The sequence below is a fragment of the Balaenoptera borealis genome (genome assembly GCF_965194805.1).
Source record: "Balaenoptera borealis genome assembly, chromosome: 2".
NCBI lineage: Eukaryota > Metazoa > Chordata > Mammalia > Artiodactyla > Balaenopteridae > Balaenoptera > Balaenoptera borealis.
The window spans coordinates 84,216,460-84,232,509 of NC_138867.1; the positions used below are offsets into that span (position 1 = coordinate 84,216,460).

The 16,050-nt window shown below is 35.0% G+C and overlaps 1 pseudogene across 1 annotated transcript; it reads right to left on the reverse strand.

The window, feature by feature from the left end:
* Positions 1-5,792: 5,792 nt before the first annotated feature.
* On the reverse strand, positions 5,793-15,775 carry LOC309622460 (ubiquinol-cytochrome c reductase complex assembly factor 2 pseudogene; annotated as a pseudogene). Its single transcript has one exon. The product of its transcript is annotated as a ubiquinol-cytochrome c reductase complex assembly factor 2 pseudogene (transcript).
* Between the last annotated feature and the right edge of the window lie 275 nt (positions 15,776-16,050).

Genomic DNA, 16,050 nt, shown 5'->3' on the forward strand with positions numbered 1-16,050 from the left:
ATCTTTAACCATGGTCATTTTTAAGTCTTTTGTCATTTACAGACAGTTCTGGGTGTACTCTGATGCTTTTGCAAATATGTTCCTATAAAAGGGTTTCATCTTCAAGGAATTCATGGAAAAGTCTCTGACGAGTACAAGTTTCTGGTAACTGACTATACTGCTGAACTGAATGAATAAACATTTTCAGAACTCTAATGGAAAACTGATGAACTCATAAAAGTGCTAACAAACGATCAAGATGAAAAAAAATTAATTACATGGGACTGAGTGAACTGATGAGGATGATTATAATTTTTGTGACTTCCCGTTTGAATAAAAAAAAAAAAAATCCCACAAGGACTCAGAGGCAAAAAATATACAAATCAATTTTCACTGCAAAGTAAAGGAGCTGTTACAGTGGAGGATTACTGGACTGAATGTCAATATTATGACATAGTATGAGTGTGTTTCGTGTTTGGTAATTGCAATCACTGTTGCTTCTGTTGTGGTCATCCATTTACAATGCTTGATGTCAGTCTATCTCTTGTAAAAATAAAATACAGTGTGTGTGTGTGTGTGTGTGTGTGTGTGAAAAAAAAAAAAAGAATTTAGGCAAATCCAAAGGTATTTCTCTTTATGAAAAGGCTTTAAGCCTTTGCTCTAACTTTCTAAGTCCTGTAGAAATGAATAATGCAATACACAAAATAAATACCTTTTAATGTAATAAAAAAATACTAATGTATCTCAAGAATATAAATACAATGAAAGGAATCCAACTAATATATTAAGAGAATTTTTTAATAAAAATATCTAACCCAAATGGTGCCTCCAGGTAAAGTGAAATATCTGCCTCTTCATCAAGTCGTCCTGCTTCCATTTGTTTGAAAACTGTCATTAAACATACACAATTGCTGCCTCCAGAGCTGTGTAACAGCTCTACACCGTGGCCACAAAATGCAAAAATACATTAAGAAGAGAACAGGAAACAAAGTGCCTTTGGAGATCCAGATGGGTAACTGACCTCAAATAAGTGATTTTCTTTTTTGCTATATACATATTCATAAATAAGTGATACATTTATTCTAAAGTGTGTTTCCTATCAAGAGGAATTTATAAAGGACTCATATTAAGGAGCTTGGCAAACTCCTAAAGTCACTCAAATAGAAATACTGTATTTTCTATTACTCTGACATACAAAAATTAGAATCTTTCTATAAGTGCATTTTACCAATGGCTCCATATAGAATTTCAAATTTCCTTCTTTACCAAACAGTAGCAGCACTACCAACAACAGAAAAAAGTTTTCAGTTCTAACAGCATCTGCATTCATATCACATGAAAAAGGAAACAGTGCCAGAAAACTTTTAACTTGCCAATATTTCAAAAATAGAAATAAGTACCTCTGTTTCAAAAGACAATTGACCGGTTTTCAGACATTCACCGTGTGTTCCGTTATGACCTAAATTATATTCTTACCTTCTGCACAAATGTTGCTGCATATATAATTTGACTCAAATTAATGTTCTAGATATTAAAAACCATTCACTTTTGAACCATGGCAGCAATAGCAAGTCAAGTGGCTAGGGAATACTCACAATAAATAGCTTCCAATTAATGGATGAAACCCTTAAAAGCCTTTGTCTTTAGGCATCAGGATGGGAGTTATTTGTTATATACTAATAACAGCTGGTCAGACCACTGCAGAAACACATTTAGTTTTAGTTTTGCTATTTGGAAGTAGATCTTTTAGCAATCTACACTGACAAAGAAGAATCTTTATAAGTAGCTGCAAAAAACTGGCACCAAGTGGAAATAAAACAGATACACAGCAGCTCTGAATATTTCTGCCACACAGATTTCATTTTGCGTTTTCCATGAATATTGCCCAATTACTGCTCTCCATGCAGTCGAAAGAAACAATCATGTGGCACTGTTGAGACTATTCTAGATAGGACCTTATAAAGAATTCCTAGAGCTGAGCACTGATTAAAGGGTTTGGATAGAAACAGGTGCCAGGAGGGGGCCTGTCCTAGGATGGATAAGTCAAGTCACCTGTGGGACAGTGGGAAAGAAAAAGAATACACTAGTTTTGCCAAGACGAATTTGTAAATGTCACTTCATGAATCTTCACACTCCCTAATTTTCTCATGCAAACATTGTAAAACCTAAAACTAAAACTGAAATGACTAAAGGCTTATAATCTTAAAGGGATAGTAAGACTCAAATTTTATTTGTCATAAAATTTTTAGTTGAGATTTCAACTCCAGTTAAAATTTTAATTATCCTTGAGGTAAACTGTTATAATAATGGCCCCAGTGAATCCATGCCCACTGGGTATTACACACACACACACAAAATGGATTCAGCCATAAGAAAAAATGAAATCTTGCCATTTTGTGACAACATGAAATGACCTTGAGGGCATTATGGTAAGTGAAATAAGTCAGACTGGGGAAAACAAATATACAAACTTCCAGTTATAAAATAAATGTCCTGGGGATGTAGCATTCAGCATGATAACTGCAGTTAATAATACTGTTTTACATACATACTTGAAAGTTGCTAAGAGAGTAGTAGGTCTCTAAAGTTCTAATCACAAGAAATCATTTGGTAACTATATATGGGGATGGATGTTAACTAGCCTTATTGTGGCAATTATTTCACAATATGTACAAATAATAAATTATGTTGTACACCTGAAACTACTATAATGTATGTCAGTTATACCTCAGTTTTTTAAAACAAGATGATGATGTGAGCAACACCAAAAGCATAATCCATGAAAGAAAAAAAACTGAGAAACTGAACTTCATAAAAGTTAGAATCTGGGGCTTCCCTGGTGGCGCAGTGGTTGAGAATCTGCCTGCTAATGCAGGGGACACGGGTTCGAGCCCTGGTCTGGGAAGATGCCACATGCCACGGAGCAACTAGGCCTGTGAGCCACAATTACTGAGCCTGCGGGTCTGGAGCCTGTGCTCTGCAACAAGAGAGGCCACGATAGTCAGAGGCCCGCGCACCGCGATGAAGAGTGGCTCCCACTTGCCACAACTAGAGAAAGCCCTCGCACAGAAACGAAGACCCAACACAGCCATAAATAAATAAAATAAAATAATTAATTAATTAATTTTTTTAAAAAAGATGGAGATTTGGAGATACCAGGTGTTCTCAAATGAGAGAGATTTAAAAAAAAAAAAAAAGAATCTTCTACTTTGCAGAAGATACTGTTAAGAGGAAGACAGGCCACAGACTAGGAGAAAATATTTGGGAAATATGTATCTGAAAAGAAATTCTATCCAAAATACACAAAGAACTCTTAGAATTCAAATATAAGAAAACAATACAATTAAAAATTTAAGAGACCTAAATAAATACCTCATCAAAGAAGACCATGGATGAGAAATAAGCATGACAAATGTTTGACATTATTTGTCATTACGTAACTGCAAATTAAAACAACAATGAGCAAACACTACACACCTATTAGAATGGATAAAAGTTTTTAAATTGAGAATACCAAATCCTGGCAATGATGTAGAGAAAAAGGAATTCTCATTCATTGTTGTTGGGAATGCAAACTGGTACAGCCACTCTGGAAAACAGTTTGGCAGTTTCTTAGAAATTTAAACTCTGTCTTACCATATAATCCAGCAGTCACTCTCCTACATATTTACTTGAAAACCTAAGTCTACACAAAAACCTGCTCAGGATGGTTTATAGCAACCCTATTCATTATTGTCATGAGTGGAAGCAACCAAAATATGCTTCAATAGGCAAATAGACAAACTGTGGTACATCCATATACTATTCAGTGATAAAAAGAAATGAGTTATCAAGGAATGAAAGGACATGGAGGAATCTTAAACACATTTTGAAGTGAAAGAAGTCAGTCTGAAAAGGCTATATATTGTGTCATTCCAATTATATGACATTCTGGAAAAGAACAAATATAGAAATGATAAAATGTTCAGAGCCAGGGATTTGGGAGCGTGAAGGAGGGGTTGAATAGGTGATTTTTTTTTCAGGTGATGAAACTATGATGTATGATACTGTAATGGTGGATACATGACATTCTGCATTTGTCAAAATCCTTAGAATGTTACAACATACAAGCCAAACCTTAATGTATGCAAGTTCAAAAAACATCATTTAAGACAACAAAGGATCTGAAAATGGACTACAGACTGTGACAAAAGTATCCATATTAGAAACATATTGAACAGCATTACTGAAAATGGCTGGGATGTAAAGGTGCTGACCTTAGTAACGTTAGGTATGAGTGGCTTCTGTAAGACTAAAGGCAAAAGGAACTGAACGTGAACACTGTACTCTAATTCATAAAGTTTTGTCCTGTGGCAGTATGAGTTTAAAACTCTGACACTGTTATGCATGTATACTGAAACTGAGAAATTAAATGAATTGTGGATTACAGGAACCTGATTTCTCACTGTTGGAGTATTTACAATAAGCAAAAGAAATAGCCTAGACTGACTGATGTGGTAATAATCTTGAGTTGAAGACATCAAATATGAACTCATATGTACCATATATGAATAATGAGGGATAGATATACAGCTATTTATGGCCATGTGCATGTACACGTGTTGCTATACAGACATATTTTCTTGCTGTTTCAGCTGAGAGGGTCTAGAAGAAATGATAACCCAGCAGCAGTGAGCACACCCAACACCCAGACCTTGATTTCTAATACCTTTCTCCAATAAAAGGAACCAGAGATTTTTTGGGAAAATGACTGATTATAAACCTTGGTAGGAAATATACAAGCTGAACCTGGAGCATCTTGTATTGCCAGAAAATAGGATGTACAGAAAAAGCACACACACGTATACGTAAATACACACACATTGATGGGCATAAGTTAAAGAAACAAAGAAGCCAGCTGAAAGCTCCCAATGGCCAAAGCTGAAACAATTTAAGCAAGAAAACCAATAAAGTAGTATTAGATTATAACCCTAAGTATAAAATAGTCATGAATTCATACTGATGTAAAAGAATGGTTGAATACTTAAAGAAGAGTAGGAGAAGAGACAAATCTGCTATGCAAAAGATTTCCAAATAATTTATATAGATACTGTGCCCTCAGAAGGAAAAGCATAAATTCATTTCCTAAGACGGGGCTATGCATAGTGTCTTTCTTCCAAAGACTGAAATATGGAGTATAAAAAAGGTTGGGTGGGAATAATTTTGCAGTGGAGAAACTTGACAAATACTACCTTAGAGAGATGATTAAGATTAACATCACCAATGATAAATCATGTTAATAATGCATATCCTTGGTATGATATGATGAAGATTTACCTCTGTGGTATTCCTCCCTAAAGCCCAAGCCCAGTCTACTCAAGAGGAAAACATTAGAAAATTCCAACAGATCAGTATCATCCAAAATACCTGAAAAGTGCTCCTCAAAACTGTCAAGTCCATCCAAAAAAAAAAGAAAAATCAGAGAAAATGTCACAGGCAAGAGGAGCCTAAGGAGACATGACTAAATGTAAAATCATATCGTAGGTGGGATCCTGGAATAGATGAAGGATATTGGGTGAAAAAAAATAAGCAAGTATGAATAAACTGCAACTTTAATAATAAGAATTACATTTGAAAACAGCTCATACAGCTCAATAACAAAACAACCCAATCAAAAAATGGGTAGAAGACCTAAATAGACGTTTCTCTTAGACATTTCTGACATGTTCAACATCACTAATTATTAGAGAAATGCAAATCAAATCTATAATGAGGTACCACCTCACACCAGTCAGAATGGCCATCATTAAAAGTCTACAAATAACAAATGCTGAAGAGAGTGTGGAGAAAAGGGAACCTTCTTGCACTGCTGGTGGGAATGTAAATTGATACAGCCACCATGGAGAACAATATGGAGGTTCCTCAGAAAACCAAAAATAGAATTACCATATGATCCAGCAATCCTACTCCTGGGCATATATCTGGACAAAACTATAATTTGAAAAGATACATGCACCCCATGTTCATTGCAACACTATTTACAGTAGCCAAGACATGGAAGCAACCTAAATGTCCATCGACAGAGGAATGGATAAAGGAGATGTGGTACATATATACAATGAAATATTACTCAGCCATTAAAAAAAAAGAATGAATGAATGCCATTTGCAGCAACAGATGGACTTAGAGATTATCATACTGAGTAAGTCAGAAAGAGAAAGACAAATACCATATGTTATCACTTATATGTAGAATCTAAAATAACACACAAATGAACTTATTTACAAAACAGAAACAGAGTCACAGACATAGAAAAGAAACTTATGGTTACCAAAGGGGAAAGGGGGTGGAGGAGGGATAAATTACAAAGAAAGAAAACGATTATATTTGATCATTAATTATAACAAGTGTACCATACTAATGTAAGATGTTATTAGGGGAAACTGGGTGTGGGGTAAATAGGAACTCTCTTTACTATTTTCTCAGTGTTGCTGCAAACCTAGAGCCATTCCAAAAAATAAAGTCTATTTTTAAAAAGTTAATGTGGCAAAAGATAGGTTCAGAAAAAGAAATAAGGAAAACTGAGAAAACTATTGCCTCTGATAAAAAGATGTAGAAAAATTCTTAGTCATTTAAATCTCTGAAGATACTGAACTGCAAAAAATATGACTGAAATGACAATCAAGTGTATTTTATATTGTACAGAATATTTCATATTATTAATAACTAGTACATTCACTAAAAATTATATTCTGTTAGGTTTTTAAAATATATATATATGTAAATATTGGTTTTACTGAATTTGCTAGTTTGTGAACAGACTGTTATGGCATATATTTCCAAGATTTGAAGGAGTTTTTATTACTAGAAATTATTTTTTGGCCACTAGAGGAAATAACAGCTTCTGAAAATGATATAGTCAAAGTTTAAAATTGTTTAGGATTATATTAAATAATTTAATACTATGCTGAATAATCTTTATTCCTTCTGTATATTCATGGAGAGGGATATTTTTAGACTCTGCATATAATTTACATAGTTTATCAAAATTATATATGTCTGCAATAGGTAAGCTAATTTTCCTTGCTTAAAAAGTTCTGACAAATATATGAAAAAGAGAGAGAGAGAGAGAAGCCCCTGACATTCAGAAACTGGTCTGACAGTCACATCTAAGCCATTTATTCTCCCATTTGATAAACAATGTCACAATATACCAATTTCAGACAAGGTTACTCTGAGACACAATCATGAAAAACAGCAAGGCCACTTCATAATTTTGTCTAAGAACAAACAAAAACATGGTAACTCCACCACCCACAAGAAAACACTCTCCTTGTTCAAACACTAAATGAGTACCTGCTACTTCTCTACCCATAGCACTGCCCCTGCTTTCTGACAGTGTTCACTCCTGAAGGCCATCTCTTCCTTACACCCTTTCCCAAATCACCCAACCAGAATTTAAATCCCATCGCAGATTCTTTCTAACACACTCTTATAAGAAACTCCACGTTCCTCCATGGTGTATGCTCTCCTTTGACGAGGTGAGTACCTGATTTGTTCACTTCTGGCATCACAAAAAAATAGAGAACATTTACAGTTCAGAAGATCTAATCAGCAAATTCTCTCTGTAAATTACTTACCCTTGGAAAAAAGTTAGCATACTAGTTCTTTCAGGGTATTAAAATAACTACTAAAATAACTGCTCAAGAGAGTTCATTATAATAAAAAACACTTTTTTTGGTAATTGCAGAGCAGATTGCCATCTTTCTCATCCACTTGGCCAGATCTGCCCAGACACTAAGCTTGTCCTGTTTTCCCCTCTGTCTTGCGTCTTGCTGCTCATCGCTCTGTTTGACTTCTCCATTTATAAAGCGTGAGCAGTACCAACACAGAACAGCCTGTTAAAGAGGCTTAGTTCTTTATCAAGGCAAAGATTCAAAGATTCCCAAACTGTAAGAAGGGATCAGATCTACAGTAAGAGGCTGCCAGAACATAAATATTAACCCTATGTGTGCTTTAAAGTAGGCTGTGGTGGTTAGAGTATAACATGAAAGTGTTATGCAAAATGTTTATTCTTGTTTTGGAAGGACAAAATTCAAGGATATTTCATATCCTTTCTTCTAATGATTCTAGAAGTTCTCTAGTGCATTCAATTCTTTATCTGATTCTTATGCTACCAGTTTGTGTAATATTGGGCAGCCATATAAATAGTTACTCAGTTTCTTTCTCCTTTAATAAGTATCCATTGCTTTAGACAAACTGGACTGAACAATGTTCTTAAAGGAATAATAAAAAAAAAACTGGGTATCTAGTTATTAATCAATTTGTCTACTTATCTAACATTTATCTGTTCATTCACCCATCAATCCATTTATTCATTGATCTATTTAACTTATTGATTGCCTGTCATTTATCTCTTACAGTTGAAGTCCTTGCTTTGTTGGTTTATCACCTTTGTCATGTGATTTGGAGCAGGTTACCTCTCTAACCTCATCTCACACCACTCTCCCACTCATTGGGCTCCATCACAGCTGGTAAAGTCTGATCTTAGGAGCTTTGCATTTTCTCTCTAATGCCTGGAAAGCTCTTTGACAGATAAGTATTTGGCTTTCATTCTGCTTTTCTTCAGGTCTTCAGTCATGTGTTACCTCTTCATGAGAATTTCCTTGAACCCTTCCTAAAATTATGTCCCTTCTCCATGACACTTCCTATTCCTAATTCTCTACTTCCTTCTTCTGCTTAAAACAAATATTATAATTGTTTTATTTATATATTTTACTTATTTTGTCTCCTATCTTTCTCCTCAACTAGAATGTGAGCTCTACTAGGGCACAGATGTCTGTTGGTTCAGCGCTGCTTCCCCAGTGTCTAGAATGGAACTTGCCCATAGAAATCTGCATTAAAAATTACTTGGATTCATGGAGCTCTTGAGAAGATAAAAAGACATGGTGCAAGTAAGGTGCTTGCCACTGAACCTGGTACAGACTATAGACTAAATAGATGGTACACATTGTCTTGTATTATTTTATATAACTTCATTCAGAGAACACTTACCACCACCATGAAACTCAAGTACTCATCATTCTCTTGGAGGGTATTATTATTATTAGTTATTTAGCTGTTATTAGAGAAATTACTAGGTTTTAGTCAGAGACTATATATAAATATATATATAAATATCCACAGATACTAGACATGACATCATTATATTTTTACAAGAAAATATATTTTGAGTAACTTACCATAACTATGAGGTTATGACTTAAGTAACACATGACAATAAGTTTCAGTGGCATTTGCATAACTATAACTCAATCATAATATTCATAATCAAGTCAGAATCATTGTAGATAAGTAGAGCTTTAATGAATGCAGTTAATTAACCTTAATTTACAAATGAGTGCATTTAAATAATAATTTTGAACTTTCACCTAGTAGAGAAAAGCAACACATTATTCTCTATCAATTTTAAATAAAGTATCAGCTCCTTATAGAGTTAATTCATCCACTTTTTCTTGGTGTTGGAATATAAAATAAAATGCGTATACTTATCTAATGTGACATAAATAATAGGAGTGACATCTATGATGATTAGTCATATGATTGCCTATGCCTCTTAAAATTATAAAATTGTAGCTTCCGGTCAGAAAACATTTCATGTATTAAAAGCATCACCAATCAAAATATAAATCATGAGTTGTGGTACAACTTGAATGGAAAATGTGTATAGTATATACATGGAGGTAATGCATGGTAGTTTCTAGTATCTGGTTTATATCAGGGACAATATGATGAAACAACTAGATAATTTTTGGTGAAATAAAACTTTAAATAAAAAGTTTAAAGTGCTAATAGCCTTGTCTTTTTAATTTGCCAAGAATGTGGATTCGTAAGTCAGAATGCTTCTCTTTAAACCCTGGAAGTATGACTTTGAGTAAATCACCTCACCTCTCCAAGCTTAATTTTTCTCTTATTTAAAAGAGCAATAATATTATAATCCACATAATCTTTATACATATAACATTATCCACATAAACCTTTTTAAAAATAAGTATTTAATAAATAATAGTACTAGTAGTAGTTATAATCATAGTAATAGTATTTGCAACAAGGGAAAGACTAGCCTTACTATGATACTAAAGATACTAAGGAACTATCCTTGATAGTTCTTTTCCTCACATTTATGAGTCTTGCACCTCTTGAAGGGGAGAATTACAAGGTGAGAAAGATACCCCCTTGTCCCCAGGTTGGGTCAGTCTTCTCTGTAGATCCCCAAGGAAGCAGCATTGCACCAACCCTGTGGCTTCCCAAACACAAACCTGGCATGAAATCTATTCCGTTTGTCCCAAATTAGATTACTATCATGATGTCTGTAAACTAATGAACATGTAATCTGTGTACAAGGAAAAGGAGGTGAATGTGACACCCATCTTGCTATTACTCTGCACACGGTAATACCTGATGTCTCTAAATCTTGGTCATTTTATGTATATCGTTTGGGTGGCACTATCCCATTGACCAATCTAGTCTCTAATTAAAAGCACCTATACAAGGAGGTAACAGTTTGCGGTCCTACATGGAAAACAAAGAAGTTTAAAATCTGACATTATGCCCTTTTTTAATTGCTGGGTGAGGAAGTTTCCACTCTAGGTATTCAAACAGGCCAGTTTCCAAATTAAATAGGGCTGAAAAACAAACTCATTGTGAGAAAAAGTACCTCTTATGTAAGAAAATTTAGACTGTGACTTTATTTTACTGTTCCATTTTTTTTTAACATCTTTATTGGAGTATAATTGCTTTACAATGATGTGTTAGTTTCTGCTTTATAAGAAAGTGAATCAGCTATACATATACATATATCCCCATATCTCCTCCCTCTTGCGTCTCCCTCCCACCATTTTAAAACATATTCCAAAAATAACTATTTCAACACTCAGTATCATTATATATAGGTATGTGAGAATGGATACATGTGTATGTATGGCTGAGTCACTTTGCTCTGCACCTGAAACGATCACATTCTTAATCAGCTATACTCCAATATAAAATAAAAAGGTTAAAAAAATTATTATAGGTATATGAACTTTTTTTTTTTTTTTGGATGGAGAAATCAGGGCATTTTATTGATGATGGCAACGTACACGACTTCACACTTAGGTAACGCGGGCGCGATAAGGCCCTAGCCCAGGCCTTATGCTTCTCCTCAGGATCCCTGGGGGCAAACTTCTCCTGCAGTTTCTTCCACACGCCTTTATTCATCTCCTTAAACTCTTCCAAGGTATCTGTGGACAGGACCAGTTTGTATTCTTCCAGGGACAGGCCACTGAAGCTTGTGTCTCTGGGGCGAGGGTACTTGTGTTTGTAGTAGTTTGAATGGAGAGGTGCTAAGCTCTCGTACTTCTAATCACAGGCCTCAGGCTCTGCAATCTGGGTGTTCTCTCCCTCCCTAAAGGCGTGCACTACCCGCTCCCACTGATAAGCGCCCAAGTCCCGGCCTCATTTGGTCTCGTCCACTGGCCATTCCTCACAGAGTCTGAGAAAATTCTGGTAGCGGCTGGCCGCCATTTGGGGCCTGAACTTTATTTTTAAGAGTGCTTCCAAGTCAATTTATCAATTCCCCAGAGATATAGGACACATTTAATTAACAGATATATTTTATAAATGACAGCACAGAAGAATGTGAAAATACTGAAGAAAGGAGAGACAGAGTCAGAAAGCTGGATTGGAGCAGATGAAAGAACAGATTTTGTTTTGGGACCGCCAGGGATCTCTTCCAGATACCCAGTATCCCTTCGTGGATATCTGGCAGTTCTCAGCCATACTAAAATCTCCCATCTTCAGTTACTATTCTTATCTAGGGTATGACAGTTGATAAAGCTATTAAAAAGTCAGATTTAGAGTGGACCACAACAATGAATTTTAACTCATAATTCTGCTAAAATGTCTCCAAACCATCCACATTTTTCTTAAATTTGTAGTTATATTATTTCTATATTTTAAACCATTCATAATTTGCAGATATAGAGAGTCTATACCAAAAACTCAGCAAAGTTTTTGGGTGAAATAGATCGTAGTGAGCCGTCACATCAAAGTCAGTTTTACATTTTAGATTTAAATTGGCTTGAGAAATAGATATGCCAGTTATTATGGGGAGTGTCAAAAAGTATATGCTAAGGTTTCATTGAACAATATAAACCTTTTCCCCACATACTGAAAAATTTCTGATACATAAAATGATTTTGATTTTAAGATTGTCAAAATATATATGTTTTCTCTTGATCAATTTTAAGTACATTGCTTTATGAACATTTTTAAATAGGCTGTACTATTTAATTTTCCTCTTAGTATATTTATCAAAATATTTTTATTTTGGCTTTGTTTTAATTAATATTTGCTTCTTAAGTAAATAAAATACCATTTGATGTGTTCACTTTCAAAATGATGAACAGTAGACAATAATGTTTTCTTTTTTTTTAATTAAACAACTAAAACTCACTCCTACAACTATATTTATCTTTCATACATTCTTTCCAAATGATGTGTAATTCTCCTTCCTGTGCATTTATTTCATGTCATGTATCCACTCTCCATGTGACAGACACTTAATCTGACTCCAGTTTACCAGCTGAGCTGATAGTAGGGTGAGGCAAGTGAGGCAGATGGGGCACAACACTTAAGGAGGCACTTACTCTCAGGGTGAGTGTGCTATCCTGTACTCATGTTTTACATGACCTTTAGAGTGAGTGCCTCCTTAAAATCTGCACCTGAGTTGCCTCACTTACCTCAACTTAGTCCTCAACCAAGAACAAACACAATATTTCTTAGTCCACAACCAAGAACAACCTTTTACATGCCCCTTTTTGACTTTATATGAGGATAGATTTGGATTATATACCTGGTAAAAGAACAGATTATCACACGGTATGTGTCTACAAACTGACTCACTGGTACTAGATTACTTTCCAAATGTCCACAACAATCTACACTCCATTAGATGTGCGTGAAGGTTCCTATTACATTGGTGCGTTCTTAGTATCATTTAGTGCACTAATGGCTCTAAAGTGCTATTCTTGCTTTAATTTACATATTTATGATCACTAATGATTCTATGACTTCCCCTTATGCATGCTCGGTAGCTTTTTGGTTTTAATTTTTTGAAAATGCCATCTCATATCTTTCACACTTAATTGTATCAGAATTGCTCTTTACAAGAAGAATTTCTCATACTCTAGGTATTGATTCTTAGTTGATTTCAAGTGTCAGAAATATATGCCCCCAATCTATTATCTGTTTATTAACTTGATACATGGTGCCTTTCATTAAAATTTTTCTTGATGTAGTCAGATTTATTAATTTTCTTTCTTTTGGTTTGTACTTTTACATTTTTGTTTAAGAAGTTCTACTACCCTAGATAGTCCTCTAGATTTTCTTCTATTAACTTTATACTTTTACCTTTCAACTTTAGGTCTTTCATCTGTCTAGAGGCCACCATCATATGTGGTATTAGCTAGTGTGAATGAATGGATTCTGATCACTCCTATTCCATTTTCTCCCGATGACAGAATTACATATCAAAGAGGCTGTAAGAACTGCCTCTAGAGGAGGACTATACATCTCTACCCCCATTGACTCTGGTATTGCTCACATGAGTAAAGCAATATGGGCAGATATGAAATGGCGAAATGTCAGGCAGAGACTTTGAAAGGCATCAGGTATTTCCATTGGCTCATCTTGCCTTCCTGCTATCCACCATGAAAAGAGCACGCCCCCAATGACTGCAATGCCTCTCACCTCCGTTTCAGAATGGGAGATACATGGAACAACCCCAAATCCAAGCCTAGCTGATCTCAGCCAACCCACAGATTATCTAGTCCACGGGCAAGAAATATGTGTGCTACAATGAAATCTAACTAACAGATACACGAATCCCTTTTTACTTTCCTTCATGTAGATAGCCATTTTTCTGTCAAGATGACATGAAAAAGTGTAATAAATTAAAAGGTTTCCAAAAGATCTAAATAGCTATCTTATATAAAAGGATATAAAACTCCTCTATTCATATTAAAGAACAATTTCCCAGATGTCAAACTAATCATGAGCATCTTAAGAGGAAGTGGAGTTTACATTCACTGCTAAAGCACACTGCTACATATTTCTAACAGGAGGGTACTTTGAGGATGTCAAATACGTGCACAGTTCTCAACAAAGTGTACAACTGGGGTGTTGAGATCATAACTGTAATGTGTACTTCGGAGGTTCATCTAAAAAAACTGAAGTTAGACTCACTAACTGACAAATTTAAGTTGATGCGTTAGAGTGACAAATAATCTCTCTAATTATAGGACCTATTTGTGTCTAGTCATTTTTCCTGAATATTGTCCCAAAACTTCCAGCAATATAGGTGGCCAAACCGTGATTGATGGCCACAACTTTGACACTTAGAAGTGCTTTATTCACTACTCAGCTTCTTTATTATTTTAGTCATTTACTTTACTCAGTGATTTGGGCTCCCCTATTTATTAGTCTTAGAAACATACACAGGTACTGTTGCAGTCTATTGAGGGAGGTGTTATTATAAAATAACTCCACAGACAATTTTTTTCTTTCTTCTCTTTCTTGTATATCTTACTTTTTCCCACTTTTTTCCCTTATCTTCTAAAACTCTATTTTCTTAGCTATTTAGGTCATAGCTCTGAAAATTAATTACTCCTTATATAAGATATTGCACAGATAAAAAGACACCTAAGTGAAAATGATTCTGTTGTTCTCATCCTAAACCATACCCCACAGTGAGTCAAAGAATTGTAATAAGTATCTAATATATATTCCATCATATTTGCATAATATATCTTAATTTCATTTTAATAAAGATCATTATCAATGAAGGAAGAATAATTGTATTACATCTCCCAATAGGCCCATAGAATACTATCATAATAATAATGATAAATATCATTTAATGGACAGTATGTGCCAGGATACTATACTAAATGTAGCTGTCATGATCAGGTAAGTTCTGCTGTAGTAACAAACACATCCTGGAATATCAGGGACTTACTACTATAAAAATTTATTTCTCTTTTAGGAAAAATTCAATGCAGCTGTAATATGCCTCCATTTCCTGATGGCTGCCTTCCATGGTTTCTAGGATTGCCAAGGCAGGGCAAGAGAGAGATGCAACAGAGGAAGAAACACACTAACTCATAACTGCCGCAGACTAGAAGTGACACATCATTCCTCTTGCAGTCCCGCAGTCCCACATGGACTCTGAATTAGGCTTGTGAATGTGGTCATCCTGTCTGCCCAGAAAGTGAAAATAGTCAGTTGAACAATTAGAACTGTGTTCACTAAATGGATAAACTACGTTATCCATTTAAATCCATTCATAGTCCTATGAACCTACTCTCATGACTACTAATTACAAGCAATCTCACACTTTTATTCCAAAATCACGACTACTTTCTCCACCTGTCACCAGCTGAACAATCATGGGATTATGGGCAAAGTTTTAAAATGTAATGCATTCCCAGAAACAGATTAGCTCACTGGCCACCATTATGTGACCCAAGGACATTTAACCCCACTCCAGTATTTGCTATCAGACAAGGACTTCAGGAAACCCCTTTCCTTGGTGGAGGGCCACCATACCCAGAATTAGAAAGGTTTGGTGTTCACAGGTTCATTAGCCCTAACCATCCAGTGGAAATTGGAATAAATGGAAAGGTCCTAGCAGTCAGTATTACAATAATAATTTTAAACTGTAACATGAGGACTTTGGAAAGATGAAAATTTGGAAAGGGAAATGAGAAGACAAGAATGAGCAGTGATAGCCAAAAAAAAAAAAAAAGTTGTTAAGAGATTCATTGAATTGAAAAAGAGCACAGCCTCTCACCATCTCTAAAAGTACGGAAGTTTGAAGACTTTTCACTCTCATTTTTCTTTCTCTCTTCCTGTCTTTTATCTTGCTTTGTTTTTGTTTTGTTTTGTTTTATTCTCTTCTCTGGCATTGGTCTTATTCACAATTATACAGAAGTATCATTGAAAAATTCTCTTGCTTTTAAAAAGCTTAAAAGGATAAATTCAGCCATCCAA